This window comes from Schistocerca piceifrons, chromosome 1, assembly GCF_021461385.2.
Source record: "Schistocerca piceifrons isolate TAMUIC-IGC-003096 chromosome 1, iqSchPice1.1, whole genome shotgun sequence".
Lineage (NCBI taxonomy): Eukaryota > Metazoa > Arthropoda > Insecta > Orthoptera > Acrididae > Schistocerca > Schistocerca piceifrons.
The window spans coordinates 1,006,996,568-1,007,012,389 of NC_060138.1; the positions used below are offsets into that span (position 1 = coordinate 1,006,996,568).

General features: G+C 41.6%; 1 protein-coding gene across 4 annotated transcripts in view; it reads left to right on the top strand.

The window, feature by feature from the left end:
- LOC124797833 (serine/threonine-protein phosphatase 6 regulatory subunit 3) overlaps nt 1-15,822 on the top strand; it is a 188,955-nt gene that overhangs the window by 38,894 nt on the left and 134,239 nt on the right. The window lies entirely within an intron of this gene.

Sequence of the window (15,822 nt, forward strand, 5' to 3'; positions counted from 1 at the left end):
CAATCTCCTGCCATAGCCCGTAGACACCAAATTTCGCCGCTCTGTCCTAATGGATACATTCGTCGGATGCACCAAATTGATTTCTGTCATTATTTCATGGAGTGTGAGAGCACTGACAACTCTATGCAAACACTGCTGCTCTGTCATAAAGTGAAGGTCGTCAGCTGCTGTGTTGTCCATGGTGAGAGGTAATGCCTGAAATTTGATATTCTCAATGCAGTGTTGACACTGTGGATCTCGGCATATTGAATTACTTAATGATTTCCAAAATGGCATGTCCCTTGCGTCTAGTTCCAACTACCATTCTGTGTTCAAAGTCTGTTAATTCCCATCATGCAGCTATAATCATGTCGGAAACCTTTTCACCTGAATTACCTGAGTGCTAATAACAGTTCTTCCAATGCACTGACCTTTTATACCTTGTTTACATGATACTACTGCTTTCTATATATGTGTATATTCCTGTCCCATTACTTTTATTACCTCAGTGTATGTGCTTGTACTATTAGTACTAATCTCTCGTATATAATTTTAGTGTACAGTTTGTAGCAGGAGTGTAGTTAGATTTATTCCTCAGTAATTTGCACATTAGATTTATCACCTTTCTTGTAAATAGGGCATACCAAAGCTTCATTCCATTCGCCAGGAACATGTCTGCTCAACAAGCAAACATTCATAAAATTTAAGAGTCTTACGGTTTAGTTGATCAGATGAATGTTTAATCAGCTCCTTGTTTATGTTATCAGTGACAGGCAACTTTTTGTTCTTTGTGTCTTTGATCATATTTTGTTGCCCTTCCATTGTTACCAGATCTACAGTGTTGCCAGTTTTGGTGTTTATTTCTGGTTCTTCATTATCAGTCCATAGATATTAGAAGTATTTTAACCATTTCTTTTTGAATATTACATTTAATTGTTGAGTATATCGTTCTTATTTATTCAAGTGTTTCATAAGATTGTATGCTATGTTTTGTCTCCCATGAATATTACGTTCTGTTTCACTCACATATTGGTCTCCCCTCCCCCATTTAATTTTTTGTATTTCTTTCTTTACTAAAGCAGATTCGTTTAGAATTCTCTCTGCAGTTCAGTCTTTTGGGTAATGACAGGGTTTTTAGATATGCCTCCTTTTTTTCTCTTAATAACTTGCTAATAAGTTCATTTCAAATTTGTAACCTCCTTTCAGACTATTTCATTTTCCACATTGCTAGGTCTTCAGTGGCTGTGTGCATTATAATTTCTTAAATAGTACTCCATTCTGCAATTATTCCATTCTGCATTTATGTTGTTGCTAACTGGTTTCATTTGGCATTCCTCATTTAGTCTCTTTTGCTATAATAGTTTGATGCTACAGTAGAACCTTGCAGATCCGTTCTCTACAGGACCTGGAGCATGGTTGGAATGCAAAAAAGTCAGATAATCGAAAGAACAGTTTTATTGAGCCATAATGTCACAATACAGAACAGTGAAACATCAATTTTCAACTGGAAATAATGTTCCATGTTAAAACACCAACAAAACAAAAAGAAAACATTGACACATTAAAAAGTCTGATATGAAAGTCTAATGTACAGTAGTGCCTGTACTGTAAAATATGTCTGATCATACTGTGAGTAAAAGTTTAACCTCTATACATTCCCTGTTATTAGGTGTACAAGTATATGAAATGTGGATTTTTTTGCCTAAAATAAAATGTTAGTGAGAAGAATGATAAATAGTGCTTAGTTCAAAGTATGCTCCGTCGTTTGTTATACATTTTTCCCATCTTTCGGGCAATTTGTGAATACTTCGCCAGTAAAAATTTTCCCCTTTTGCTACAAACTATTCATTGAGCCATTTTTTCACATTTTCGTATGAACCAAAGTGCTCCTCAGCAAGTGCGTGACTTATCAGTGCAGGCATGTGATACTCTGAAGGAGCCAAGTCTGGTGAGCAAGCCACATGGGATAGAACTTCCCAGCCGAGTGTTTCCGACATGTTGTGAACCAGTTTTGCTGTATGTGAAGGAGCATTGTCATGGAGAAAAATGACTTTGTGTTGTCCCTTTCAGTAATGTGGCCTTTTTTAAAGCAGTGAACAGTTCAGATTGGTGAGTTGTTGTTGCTAACTTTTGATGTTAACAGTTTCCCCAAGCTTTAACAGCTCATAGTAGCCCATGCCCCCTCTGGTTCCATCAAACACAGAGCATCGTCTTTCTGCCAAAGCGATTCAGTCTTGTGGTCTCTGTGGATGGTTTGCGTGGGTCTACCCATGAGTTTTTTTTTTGCTTGGGATTATCAAATAAATCCACTTTTATCCTCTGTAACTGTTCAATGCAAAAATTTCTTCCTTTTGTACCAAGTGAGCAAAATCTCCTGTTTTTGCACTTTTCCATTTGCTTGTTGTTCAACTCATGTGCTACCCACCTACCGATATTCTGAGTCTTTGCCATCTCTCACGGTCGATTGAAAACAGCTTGTTGACCTACACCCTATTCTCTGGTGAATTGCTTTTGTGTTTGCAAACCATTTTTGTTCAACAATACCTCCAATTCCTCATCTTCATTCCCCCCCCCCCCCCTCCCCCCCCGGCAACATCAAAGTCACCATTTCTGAAACACTGAAATCATTGTCCACACGCATCTTGTGATGGAACATGTTCACCATAAGCTTCTCGAGGAAATCGATATGATTCACCATCAATTTTCTTCAAGTGAAAACAAAAAATTAATGCCGTCTGTGAATGCTTGTTGTTCAGTATAAATTTCAGCTTACTGAACACAGCAACACGTCTGACACTTATTGATGACACAATAATACGGCACAGTGTCAAGTCTTTATAGCACAAACTGCATTGGTGCGACATCTGTTGTCTGAAGTCTGCATTTCATACTTGTACACCTGGTACAGTACTGCACTGACACACACAACTGAATTGCAATTAACTGTTTAAATTATGAGAAATTGCAAATTAAGAAATCTTACATTCTTAAGCAGGATGAAGAGATTCTTATGTTCTTTCAAATGACAACCTTGATTTTTAGAACATAGATGTCTGATGTACTGATGGCTTTATCAAATGCACTTTTAGCATCTGTAGGTGATACTCATGCCATAGGGTCATTGTATCTGTTGTCGTTATTGTCTTTCTTGTTCTTTGGTTGTTAAGAGCTACAGCATTGATGATTTGGTTGTCAGTTAATTCTGCTTCAGTTGTGCAATGAATGTCAGCTATACTGTTCTACTCATTCTTGTCATTGGGCTCAACATCTGGTTGTAAAGACAACATTACATGTTCATGTTTAGTTGGTACTGTCATTTAGTTTTACACACTTTAGTATGTAAGAACAACCCTGTCACTAATTTATAAAACAAATGCTTGCTCATTAACGCGTACTGATCAGGTTAGAAACAAGTTAATTCATACTAAAAGTGATCGAACTATCACATCTAGCAATGATCAACTGCCTTCTGATTTAAATCACAGATGGTGAGTCATTGACAAGTTCAGACCTGACGGTAGCAAAGGCCAGTGAAGCCAAACAAACACTGGAAATGGGATGGTCAGACCAAGTGGGGAGTTGGACCATCTGAGGCCAGATTAGTGTGGTTCTACTGTATATTCTTAGAGTAGGTGCACCTTGTAAGTTCTTACATCCAACTGAGGACTATGTGTGATTTCCTCCGTCTTTTTTAAAAAAGTTAAGTCAGTTGTTACTAAAAATAGATCTGATCGTACTTCCAAGCGTTTTGTAAACTCTTGTCTTTTCTTACCCATGCCCCTCTTTTGCAAGAATATTGTCTATTATTGAAGCTGTATGTCAAGCTGCCCATGTTAATTAAATAATTGATTACCACACTGTGCCATTAGATAATGAGAAGTACAACTTATGTGAAACTGAAAGAAATTGGGAATGCTTTTTGGAAAATAAGAAATGCTTCACCTACCTGATAGCTTTGGTCCTTAGCCATGTGAAAAAAGAGTGGGGTTTCACATCATCATTGTTTTCAGATATCACGTTACCTTTGAACTCAGTAAATGTTATGATTCTACAACAAATGGTTGTCAATGGCAGTGGGCAGTTGTTTGGTGGATCACTAATCAGCTGTTTCTCAACACCATTTATGCTGTTACCACTCACTCATTTGTTGTGGTTTGAGAATTTAACTGGGGTAGTACTCTGGATCTTCCTCTGAAACTGCTAATTTCTTGTGTTTTTATTGCACTGCACTGTAACCCATTCTTAGAAGCTTGAATCTTATGGGGTCCTTTACTTTAAATATTTTTTTCTTCGAGTTAATTACATTCATTTTCTTACATTGTTCTCAAACTGGTCCATGTTCCTTCCCTTCAAGTCTGCCTTCGAAATTGTCACAAGTATCTCAATCTTAACGATTGCTTCCAATCCAAAAGAGACTTCTTTCATACAGTTAACAGTGTAACCTTTCATCTGTGACCAGACGAACTTTAGCATTAGTTAGTGAGTACTGTATTGGTCCACAGTATTTATGCAGGTAGCTCAAATATCTTCCATTGTTTGCTTAGGTGTGGTTTGACAGCCTGTCATTCATCATTTTTCAATACCATACAAGCTGTTTGCAAGACAAGACTCTGACAACAATTTTGCTGATCTCTACACTCCTTAACTCGTATGTTAGTCTACTTGTGGAACACTGGTAAAAAGCAATGTTATGCCTTTACACAATGTTGACAATAACAGTTGCATATTACTACGGTACACAGGGTACCTGGAAAATGATAGTTGTACAACTAGTCTGCATTGAATCAAGATTCTTTTCTTGATTTGTCAACTTATTATTTTTGCCTTTTCAGTGTATTCGTGGTCTCACCTTTTCAAGAAATTTAATCCGTTCTTTGTATTGCCTTCATGTTGTGAGCATCAAATGATGTGCAAATTTCAGAGTGATCATGTTTCTTTTCTACCTCTTTGCTCTTGACTGATTCATTTAGTTTCACTGCATCGAAACTGAATTTATTGTGCTGTTTCTCTCAATTTGATTCTAGTAAAGCCAGACTGTATTGTTAAACAATAGTAGGAGATGCTTTACTAGTTCCTTATTACACACTATTTCATAAAGAGTTAATGACCCAATTATGACCTCTGACAGTTCACATTGGAAGATTAAATATGGTAAGATTTCGTCCCTCTCACCACATAGTCTACGCTTAGGGGCATCTTCCTTTATACTCGTTATATGTCAGTATTCTTAAAGTTTCCATGGCCAGTCATTAGTCCTACCATGAGTGTAATGAGTTCAAGATTACAGAACTTCTGTTGAAACGTGGCTTTGGCATCATTAGTATGTTCCCCTCAGGGGGCTCGGGACTCTTTCAGGAGTAAATGTGTAGTGAACATGAGGCCCCAGGTTATTGCAACACCTACTTCCTCTCTGGTACTATAATCTCTCATCTGTGACTATTCTTCCTGTTCATGCTCTCTTGTGGTGGCAGCCTTTGATGTCGCTCCAGCTATTCCCCAGAGGTTTTGCCTTCCTTTCTTGGAATTTTCTTTCATTCACCAACTTTTGGCTGAAGTAATTTGCGATCACCTTCAGCATTTGACCTCCATTTTCAAAATTTTTGTGTATCGGGGACTGTCTAGGGAAGAGCATGTTAATTAGGACCTACTGCATGCAGTGTTAAAGATCACCTGCACACAATATCTTCATAGGGTCTTATTTATACTTCAGAGCCAATACGGTAGCAAATCAGTTGTGATGGCTCATTGTGTATGATTTTGATTGAGCCCACTGACAACGCAGGGATCAAACAACTGATACCTGAGCTACTAGTTCCCAGTCAATGCCAAGGAGGGATACCCATCTTCCTGGGGCATCATGTCACCTGGTAATGGCCATCGTTCCAGGTGGCCGTTGCTGCAGCTGGGTTTTTGAATCTCTGTGTATTAATCTAATTTCTTAGACATAGTTCTTGCGTTTTTGTCAGGGTCTACAGTAGAGTTCCACAGCACATTTCAATAGTCCATTTGTCTGAGTAGTGTAGTTTTCCATGGTCTTTAGTATGGATAGGAACTGTGACTGTTGCGTGTGCATGTGAATAGAGTTGGTGACAGTCCGCTGTCAGCTCCAGGCTGTGATGGCTTTGGATACACAGCTTGAATCTGCAGTGGATGGGCATCACTGTTGTCCGGTTTGGAGATCTGACGTCCAGCACATCTGAGTTCTCCGATTGATACTCACTGGTGGCAAGCTCAGCTACTCCTCACACTGAGGTTGACCCGTCACACGTGATCCAGTGGGAGGTCACTTTGTGGTGTAGCAGGCGGCAAAAGACTTCCCGGGGGGCTGCACGTTAGGCCTCCGCAGTTATTCTGACATACAGGATCCAGGTGCTGTCTGTGGCTGACACTCTCATTAAGCCAGATGCAGTTGCCTGTCCTGTTTCAGATGCCTGTCCTGTTTCAGATGATACCTCTCAGCCTGCAAGATCCGGACAACCACAGAGGGTGGGATTATTGGTAGTTAGGAGCTCCAATGTTAGGCATATTATGGGGCCCCTTAGGGACATGGCTGCCAAGAAGGGGAAGAAAGCCAGTGTGCACTCCCTGTGGACTAAGTCCAGAAGTGAAACAGGTCTACATCTACATCTACATCTACATTGATACTCCGCAAGCCACCCAACGGTGTGTGGCGGAGGGCACTTTACGTGCCACTGTCATTACCTCCCTTTCCTGTTCCAGTCGCGTATGGTTCGCGGGAAGAACGACTGTCTGAAAGCCTCCGTGCGCGCTCTAATCTCTCTAATTTTACATTCGTGATCTCCTCGGGAAGTATAAGTAGGGGGAAGCAATATATTCGATACCTCATCCAGAAACGCACCCTCTCGAAACCTGGCGAGCAAGCTACACCGCGATGCAGAGCGCCTCTCTTGCAGAGTCTGCCACTTGAGTTTATTAAACATCTCCGTAACGCTATCACGGTTACCAAATAACCCGGTGACGAAACGCGCTGCTCTTCTTTGGATCTTCTCTATCTCCTCCATCAACCCGACCTGGTACGGATCCCACACTGATGAGCAACACTCAAGTATAGGTCGAACGAGTGTTTTGTAAGCCACCTCCTTTGTTGATGGACTACATTTTCTAAGCACTCTCCCAATGAATCTCAACCTGGTACCCGCCTTACCAACAATTAGTTTTATATGATCATTCCACTTCAAATCGTTCCGTACGCATACTCCCAGATATTTTACAGAAGTAACTGCTACCAGTGTTTGTTCCGCTATCATATAATCATACAATAAAGGATCCTTCTTTCTATGTATTCGCAATATATTACATTTGTCTATGTTAAGGGTCAGTTGCCACTCCCTGCACCAAGTGCCTATCCGCTGCAGATCTTCCTGTATTTCGCTACAATTTTCTAATGCAGCAACTTCTCTGTATACTACAGCATCATCCGCGAAAAGCCGCATGGAACTTCCGACACTATCTACTAAGTCATTTATATATATTGTGAAAAGCAATGGTCCCATAACACTCCCCTGTGGCACGCCAGAGGTTACTTTAACGTCTGTAGACGTCTCTCCATTGATAACAACATGCTGTGTTCTGTTTGCTAAAAACTCTTCAATCCAGCCACACAGCTGGTCTGATATTCCGTAGGCTCTTACTTTGTTTATCAGGCGACAGTGCGGAACTGTATCGAACGCCTTCCGGAAGTCAAGAAAAATAGCATCTACCTGGGAGCCTGTATCTAATATTTTCTGGGTCTCATGAACAAATAAGGCGAGTTGGGTCTCACACGATCGCTGTTTCCGGAATCCATGTTGATTCCTACATAGTAGATTCTGGGTTTCCAGAAATGACATGATACGCGAGCAAAAAACATGTTCTAAAATTCTACAAGAGATCGACGTAAGAGATATAGGTCTATAGTTTTGCGCATCTGCTCGACGACCCTTCTTGAAGACTGGGACTATCTGTGCTCTTTTCCAATCATTTGGAACCCTCCGTTCCTCTAGAGACTTGCGGTACACGGCTGTTAGAAGGGGGGCAAGTTCTTTCGCGTACTCTGTGTAGAATCGAATTGGTATCCCGTCAGGTCCAGTGGACTTTCCTCTATTGAGTGATTCCAGTTGCTTTTCTATTCCTTGGACACTTATTTCGATGTCAGCCATTTTTTCGTTTGTGCGAGGATTTAGAGAAGGAACTGCAGTGCGGTCTTCCTCTGTGAAACAGCTTTGGAAAAAGGTGTTTAGTATTTCAGCTTTACGCGTGTCATCCTCTGTTTCAATGCCATCATCATCCCGTAGTGTCTGGATATGCTGTTTCGAGCCACTTACTGATTTAACGTAAGACCAGAACTTCCTAGGATTTTCTGTCAAGTCGGTACATAGAATTTTACTTTCGAATTCAATGAACGCTTCACGCATAGCCCTCCTTACGCTAACTTTGACATCGTTTAGCTTCAGTTTGTCTGAGAGGTTTTGGCTGCGTTTAAACTTGGAGTGGAGCTCTCTTTGCTTTCGCAGTAGTTTCCTAACTTTGTTGTTGTACCACGGTGGGTTTTTCCCGTCCCTCACAGTTTTACTCGGCACGTACCTGTCTAAAACGCATTTTACGATTGCCTTGAACTTTTTCCATAAACACTCAACATTGTCAGTGTCGGAACAGAAATTTTCGTTTTGATCTGTTAGGTAGTCTGAAATCTGCCTTCTATTACTCTTGCTAAACAGATAAACCTTCCTCCCTTTTTTTATATTCCTATTAACTTCCATATTCAGGGATGCTGCAACGGCCTTATGATCACTGATTCCCTGTTCTGTACATACAGATTCGAAAAGTTCGGGTCTGTTTGTTATCAGTAGGTCCAAGATGTTATCTCCACGAGTCGGTTCTCTGTTTAATTGCTCGAGGTAATTTTCGGATAGTGCACTCAGTATAATGTCACTCGATGCTCTGTCCCTACCACCCGTCCTAAACATCTGAGTGTCCCAGTCTATATCTGGTAAATTGAAATCTCCACCTAAGACTATAACATGCTGAGAAAATTTATGTGAAATGTATTCCAAATTTTCTCTCAGTTGTTCTGCCACTAATGCTGCTGAGTCGGGAGGTCGGTAAAAGGAGCCAATTATTAACCTAGTTCGGTTGTTTAGTGTAACCTCCACCCATAATAATTCACAGGAACTATCCACTTCTACTTCACTACAGGATAAACTACTACTAACTGCGATGAACACTCCACCACCGGTTGCATGCAATCTATCCTTTCTAAACACCGTGTGTACCTTTGTAAAAATTTCGGCAGAATTTATCTCTGGCTTAAGCCAGCTTTCTGTACCTATAACGATTTCAGCTTCGGTGCTTTCTATCAGCGCTTGAAGTTCCGGTACTTTACCAACGCAGCTTCGACAGTTGACAATTACAATACCGATTGCTGCTTGGTCCCCGCATGTCCTGACTTTGCCCCGCACCCGTTGAGGCTGTTGCCCTTTCTGTACTTGCCCAAGGCCATCTAACCTAAAAAACCGCCCAGCCCACGCCACACAACCCCTGCTACCCGTGTAGCCGCTTGTTGTGTGTAGTGGACTCCTGACCTATCCAGCGGAACCCGAAACCCCACCACCCTATGGCGCAAGTCGAGGAATCTGCAGCCCACACGGTCACAGAACCGTCTCAGCCTCTGATTCAGACCCTCCACTCGGCTCTGTACCAAAGGTCCGCAGTCAGTCCTGTCGACGATGCTGCAGATGGTGAGCTCTGCTTTCATCCCGCTAGCGAGACTGGCAGTCTTCACCAAATCAGATAGCCGCCGGAAGCCAGAGAGGATTTCCTCCGATCCATAGCGACACACATCATTGGTGCCGACATGAGCGACCACCTGCAGATGGGTGCACCCTGTACTCTTCATGGCATCCGGAAGGACCCTTTCCACATCTGGAATGACTCCCCCCGGTATGCACACGGAGTGCACATTGGTTTTCTTCCCCTCTCTTGCTGCCATTTCCCTAAGGGGCCCCATTACGCGCCTGACGTTGGAGCTCCCAACTACCAGTAAGCCCACCCTCTGCGACTGCCCGGATCTTGCAGACTGAGGGGCAACCTCTGGAACAGGACAAGCAGCCATGTCAGGCCGAAGATCAGTATCAGCCTGGGACAGAGCCTGAAACCGGTTCGTCAGACAAACTGGAGAGGCTTTCCGTTCAGCCCTCCGGAATGTCTTTCGCCCCCTGCCACACCTTGAAACGACCTCCCACTCTACCACAGGTGAGGGATCAGCCTCAATGCGGGCAGTATCCCGAGCAACCACAGTCTTAGTCCGATCAGGGGATGCGTGGGACGAGCTGGCCGTCCCCGACAAACCCCCATCCCGACCCCCACAGTGATGCCCATTGGCAACAGCCTCAAGCTGTGTGACCGAAGCCAACACTGCCTGAAGCTGGGAGCGAAGGGATGCCAACTCAGCCTGCATCCGAACACAGCAGTTGCAGTCCCTATCCATGCTAAAAACTGTTTTGCTAAGAACGTCTGAACTAATCTACAGAGAGCGCAAACAAATCGACAAAATTTAAACGGTTATTAAAATACAAGATTGCCTAGTAAATGCAGTAATGCTGCTACTTGCGCACTGCTGACACTGCTCGGCGGCGGAAGGAGACTAAGCGAAATTACACTATTCAGGTACTAAAACACGATGCTACACTCTCAAATACTATAATACGCCCGAAATTTATGAATTAAACAATGCAAGAACCAAAAACACGCAAAGAAATTAAGAGTTAAACTATGTAACAAATGAGTGAGCTAGGAGTATACGACTTGCTGCTCAGCTGCTTATCCAACGGCGGCAGGGAGCACACTAACTGCGACCAACCGACACTGGCCGTTCAAAACAAAACAGTAGACAAACGACTACGCGAATTTACACTATTCAGGTACTAAAACGCGATGCTACAACTCTCAAATACTATAATACGCTCGAAATTTATGAATTAAACAATGCAAGTACCAAAAACACGCAAAGAAATTAAGAATTAAACTATGTAACAAATGAGTGAGCTAGGAGTATACGACTTGCTGCTGCAGCTGCTTATCCAACGGCGGCAGGGAGCAGGTCCTTCTGGATGCCATGAAGAGCACAGTATGCACAGGATAGGCTAAACACAGTTGGCATTGGTGTGTTTGTTGTTGCAGGTAGAAGTAGTTTATCATGTCGCAGAATCAAAGTAGATAGTTCCAGCGAGTTAGTATTGACAGTGGTCATTCTTGGCAACCAGAGTAAAATAGTAATGGATCCTTTTACCGTCCTCCCAACACAGATACAATTGCAGAAAGGTTCAAAGAAAACTTGAGTTTGATTTCAATCGTGTACCTGACTCGTACTATTATAGTTGTGGTGACTTTAATTTACCTTCGATGTGTTGGTAAAAAATACATGTATAATTCTGGAGGTATGCATAAAACATCATCCGAAATTGTGCTGAACGGATTCTCTGAAATTTCGAGCAGTTAGTTCATGAGCCCATGCGGATAGTAAACACTTTAAACACACTTGACCTCTTAGCAATAAATAAGCCTGAGCTAATAACAAGCATCAAAACAGATACAGGGATTAGTGAATGCAGGGTTGTCATATGACATTGAATATTGTAACCCCCAATCCTCCAAAAATAAACGAAAAATACACCAGTTCAAAAAAGCAGATAAAAATTCACTTTGTTGCCTTCCTGAGAGACAGTCTCCACTTCTTCCAAATTAACAATGTATGCTGATTCTCCGTGGTACACAAAACAGGTCAGAACATTATTGCAGAAACAATGAAAAAAAAGTCAAATTTAAACGGACACACAATCTCTGGGAGTGGTGATCTTCTGTGAAAGCTCTAAGTTGTGTGCAGACTTGAATGTGAGATACTTATAATAGTTTCCACAACAAAACTTTGTCTCAAAACCTGGCAGAAAATCCAGAGAGATTCCGGTCGTATGTGAAGTATGCTAGTGACAAGACACAACCAGTGTCTTCTCTATGCAATAGCAATGGAAATAGTATCAACAAGAGTGCTGCCTTCCAAAATTCTTTCACCAAAGACGATGAAGTAAATATTTCAGAAAAGAAGACAAAGTAAATATTCCAGAATTCAAATCGAGAACTGCTGCCAATGTGAGTAACGTAGGAGTAGATAACCTCAGAGTAGTGAAGCAACTTATATCACTCAACAAAAGCAGGTCTTCTGGTCCAGACTGTATACCAGTTAGGTTTCTTTCAGAGAATGCTGATACAATAGGTCCATACTTAACAATCATATCATATACTACCCCCATTCGCTCGACAAAAGATCCATACGCAAAGACTGGGAAGCTGCACAGGTCACACCAGTATTCAAGAAATGTAGTAAGAGTAATCCACTAAATTACAAGATCATATAATTAATGTCGATATGCAGCAGGATTTTTACCATATATTGTGTTCAAACATTATACATTACTTTGAAGGGAATGGTCTATTAACACGCTGTCAACACAGATTTAGAAAACATCATTCATGTGAAAACACAACTAGCTCTTTACCGACACGAAGTGTTAAGTGCTATTGGCAAGGGATTTCAAATTGATTCCGTATTTCTAGATGTCCAGAAGGCTTTGACACTGTACTACACAAGCAGCTTGTAGTGAAATTGCATGCTTATGGATTATCATCTCAGTTACGTGACTATATTTGTGATTTGTGACAGATGTCACAGTTCATAGTAATTGACAGAAAGTTGTCGAGTAAAACAGAAGTGATTTCTGGCATTCCCCAAGGTAGTGTTATAGGCCCTTTGCTGTTCCTTATCTATAGAAACAGATTTAGGAGACAATATGAGCAGCTGTTGTTTGCAGATGACGCTGTCGTTTATCGACTAGTCAAGCCACCAGAAGATCAAAACAAATTGCAAAAAGATTTAGAAAAGATATCTGTATGATGCAAAAAATGGCAATTGACCCTAAATAACTAAAAGTGAGAGGTCATCCATATGAGTGCTAAAAGGAATCTGATAACTTTGATTACATGATAAATCGGTCAAATCTAAAAGCCATAAATTCATCTTAATACCTAGGAACTAGAATTACCAACAACTTTGTGGCATGAACACACAGAAAACGTTGGAGGGAAGGCTGACCAAAGACCATGTTTTATTGGAAGGACACTTAGAAAATGTAAGAGATCTACTAAAGAGATTGTCTACACTACGCTTGACCGTCCCCTCTCAGACTACTGCTGTGCGTTGTGGGATCCTTACCAGATAGGATTGACGAAGTACATTGAGAAAGCTCAATGAAGGGCAGCACATTTTGTATTATCGCAAAATAGTGAAGAGAGTGCCACTGAAGCAGAATTTGGGGTGGATATCATATTAAAACAAAGGTGTTTCTCGTTGCTACGGAATCATCTCACGAAATTTCAATTACCAATTTCTCCTCCGAATGTGAAAATAATTTGTTGTGACCTACCTACATAGGGAGAAAAAATCATAATAATAAAATAAGAGAAATCAGAGCTCGCATAGGAAGATATAGGTGTTCATTTTTTCTGCGCACTGTACAGGATTGGAATAATAGAGAATTATTGTGAAGGTTGTTCGATGAACTCTCTGCCATCACTTAAATGCGATTTGCAGAGTATCCATGTAGATGTAGATGTCTCTTGACAGCTCCGCATTGATCAGCCTCACCAACATGGTCTGAAAGCTGCTTGAAAGATTGTTCGCCCTTGGATTATGCTGGGTTCTTGAGTCTCTGGCTCTTTTGTCCCCTTATCAGTATGGTTTCCAGGAGGCACTATCCACACCCATCTGGTTCACTGGAAACAGTAAACTGACATGCATTTTCTAAACACCATCACCTTGCAGTTCTTTTTTTTTTCCTACATAAGGCATATGACACCGCTTGGCACCATCACATTTTACTTATTCTCCATGGCTGTGCCTTTTGTCGCTCCTTAACAATTTTTGTCATTTTTTATCCCACCAATTGCTTAGGTCAGAGTTAGTATTTCCCTCAGCACGTCATGGGTCCAAAAGAACAGCATCCCACAGTGCTCTGTCCTGAGTGTCGCACACTTCATCAGCGTCAGTGGGCTAGTGGTGTCTGTCAGGCTGCCGGTCACCATTGTGCTGTTTGTCAAAGACTTTTACATTTGGTACAGATACCACACTGTAGCCTTGGTTGAACGCCAGCTCCAAGGCACCATCTGATAGGCTTTTGCATGGATCCTTTCCTATGGTTTCCATTTGTCTCCTGCATAAATGGCAGTTATGCATTTCTTTTATTGTACCATGGTCCAGTCTGTTCCAGACTATACTTAGGTGCCCAGTGCTTGGAAGTTACTGCACAGTTCAGTTTTTTGGGCAATCTTGTTAAAAAAAAAAAAAACTGGCTTGGCTGCCCTATATTCATCAACTAAAGGCTAGTCACACACGGAAGCTTACCACTATCTGCTTCCTTGCTCATGTGTCTTGGGGTAGTTTATGGCTTGGCAGCGCCTTTGGCTAAGATATTGTTAGACCCACTCCATTATTATGGAATTTGTCTGGCCACTGGTGCCTTCCGAACTAGTCCCAAAGAGTGTCTCCTTGCTGAAGGGGGGGATCTTACTTCTTCAGTTCCAGTGGTACCAACCCGTGATCTCCTATGCAGTTGCTGTTTGTCAATTCCCTAATCATCCTATGCAGCCCATTATCTTTGCATGTGATGAATGTTGACCTCCTGATATCACCTGTGGGTGGGATTACCAGTTCTAATGTGCAATCCTCTGCCAGATCTCTGCCTCTCCCCCATGGAATATGCTCACCGTGTTTTCTCATGCGGTTGAAAACATATGTCATCAACTGCAGATAAAATCCCAGTTCAGTTTTACAGAGTGTACTCTGGGGCATTGGCCCCTCACTTAGCTTGCATTTATTGCAAATCTTTTGCCCAGCAAAAAGTCCCAAGTGGCTGGAAAGAAATGCTGGTAACTCCTGTGTATAAGAAAGGTAAAGGAATGGACCTGCATAATTACAGCCCAGTATCCTTAACATCAATTGCTACAGAATTCAACGCGTTCTGAGTTCAGATATATTAAATGTCCTCAAGACAGGAAATCTTCTGTCCCCAAATTGGCATGAATTTATAAAGAATCACTCATGTGAAACTGCTGTTTTCTCACTTGATATCCTACAAATGACGAAAAGCGTTTGACATGGATGTCATATTGCAGACTGCTGAGAGAGGTCTAAGCATACAGTTTAGGTTCTTGACCTTTAAGTAAAAGAGCTCAGCATGTTGTCCTTGACGGCAAGTGTCCATGAAAGACAAAGTTATTGTCAGGAGTGTCACAGGTAAGTGTGAGGACCGTTCTCTATACACACAAATGATTTGGTGGTCAGGATCGGCAGCAATTTAAGGCTATTTGCTGATGTGCTGTGGTGTGTGGCAGATGTCGCCATTGTGTGACTGTAGACGTACACAAGATAACTTGGATAAAATATATAGTTTTATGTGCTGAATGGCAGCTTACTCTTAATGTAGAAAAGTGTGAGAATGCAGATGAGTAGGAAAAACAATCCTGTAACTTTCAAGTAAAGCATTAGTAAGGTTCTGCTTGACAGAGTCAAATCAGGGTGTAATGTTGCAGAGCAAAGCAAAGCAAAATGGAATGAGCACATCAGGTTGTTAGTAGGGAAGGTGAATGCTAGACTTCATTTTATTGGGAGAGTTTTGGGGAAATGTAGCTCATCCATAAAAGACACAACATATTAAACACTAGTGTGATCCATTCTTGAGTATTGAGTGTCTAGGATCCCCCGCCAGGTCATGCTTGAAGCAATTCAGAGGTGTG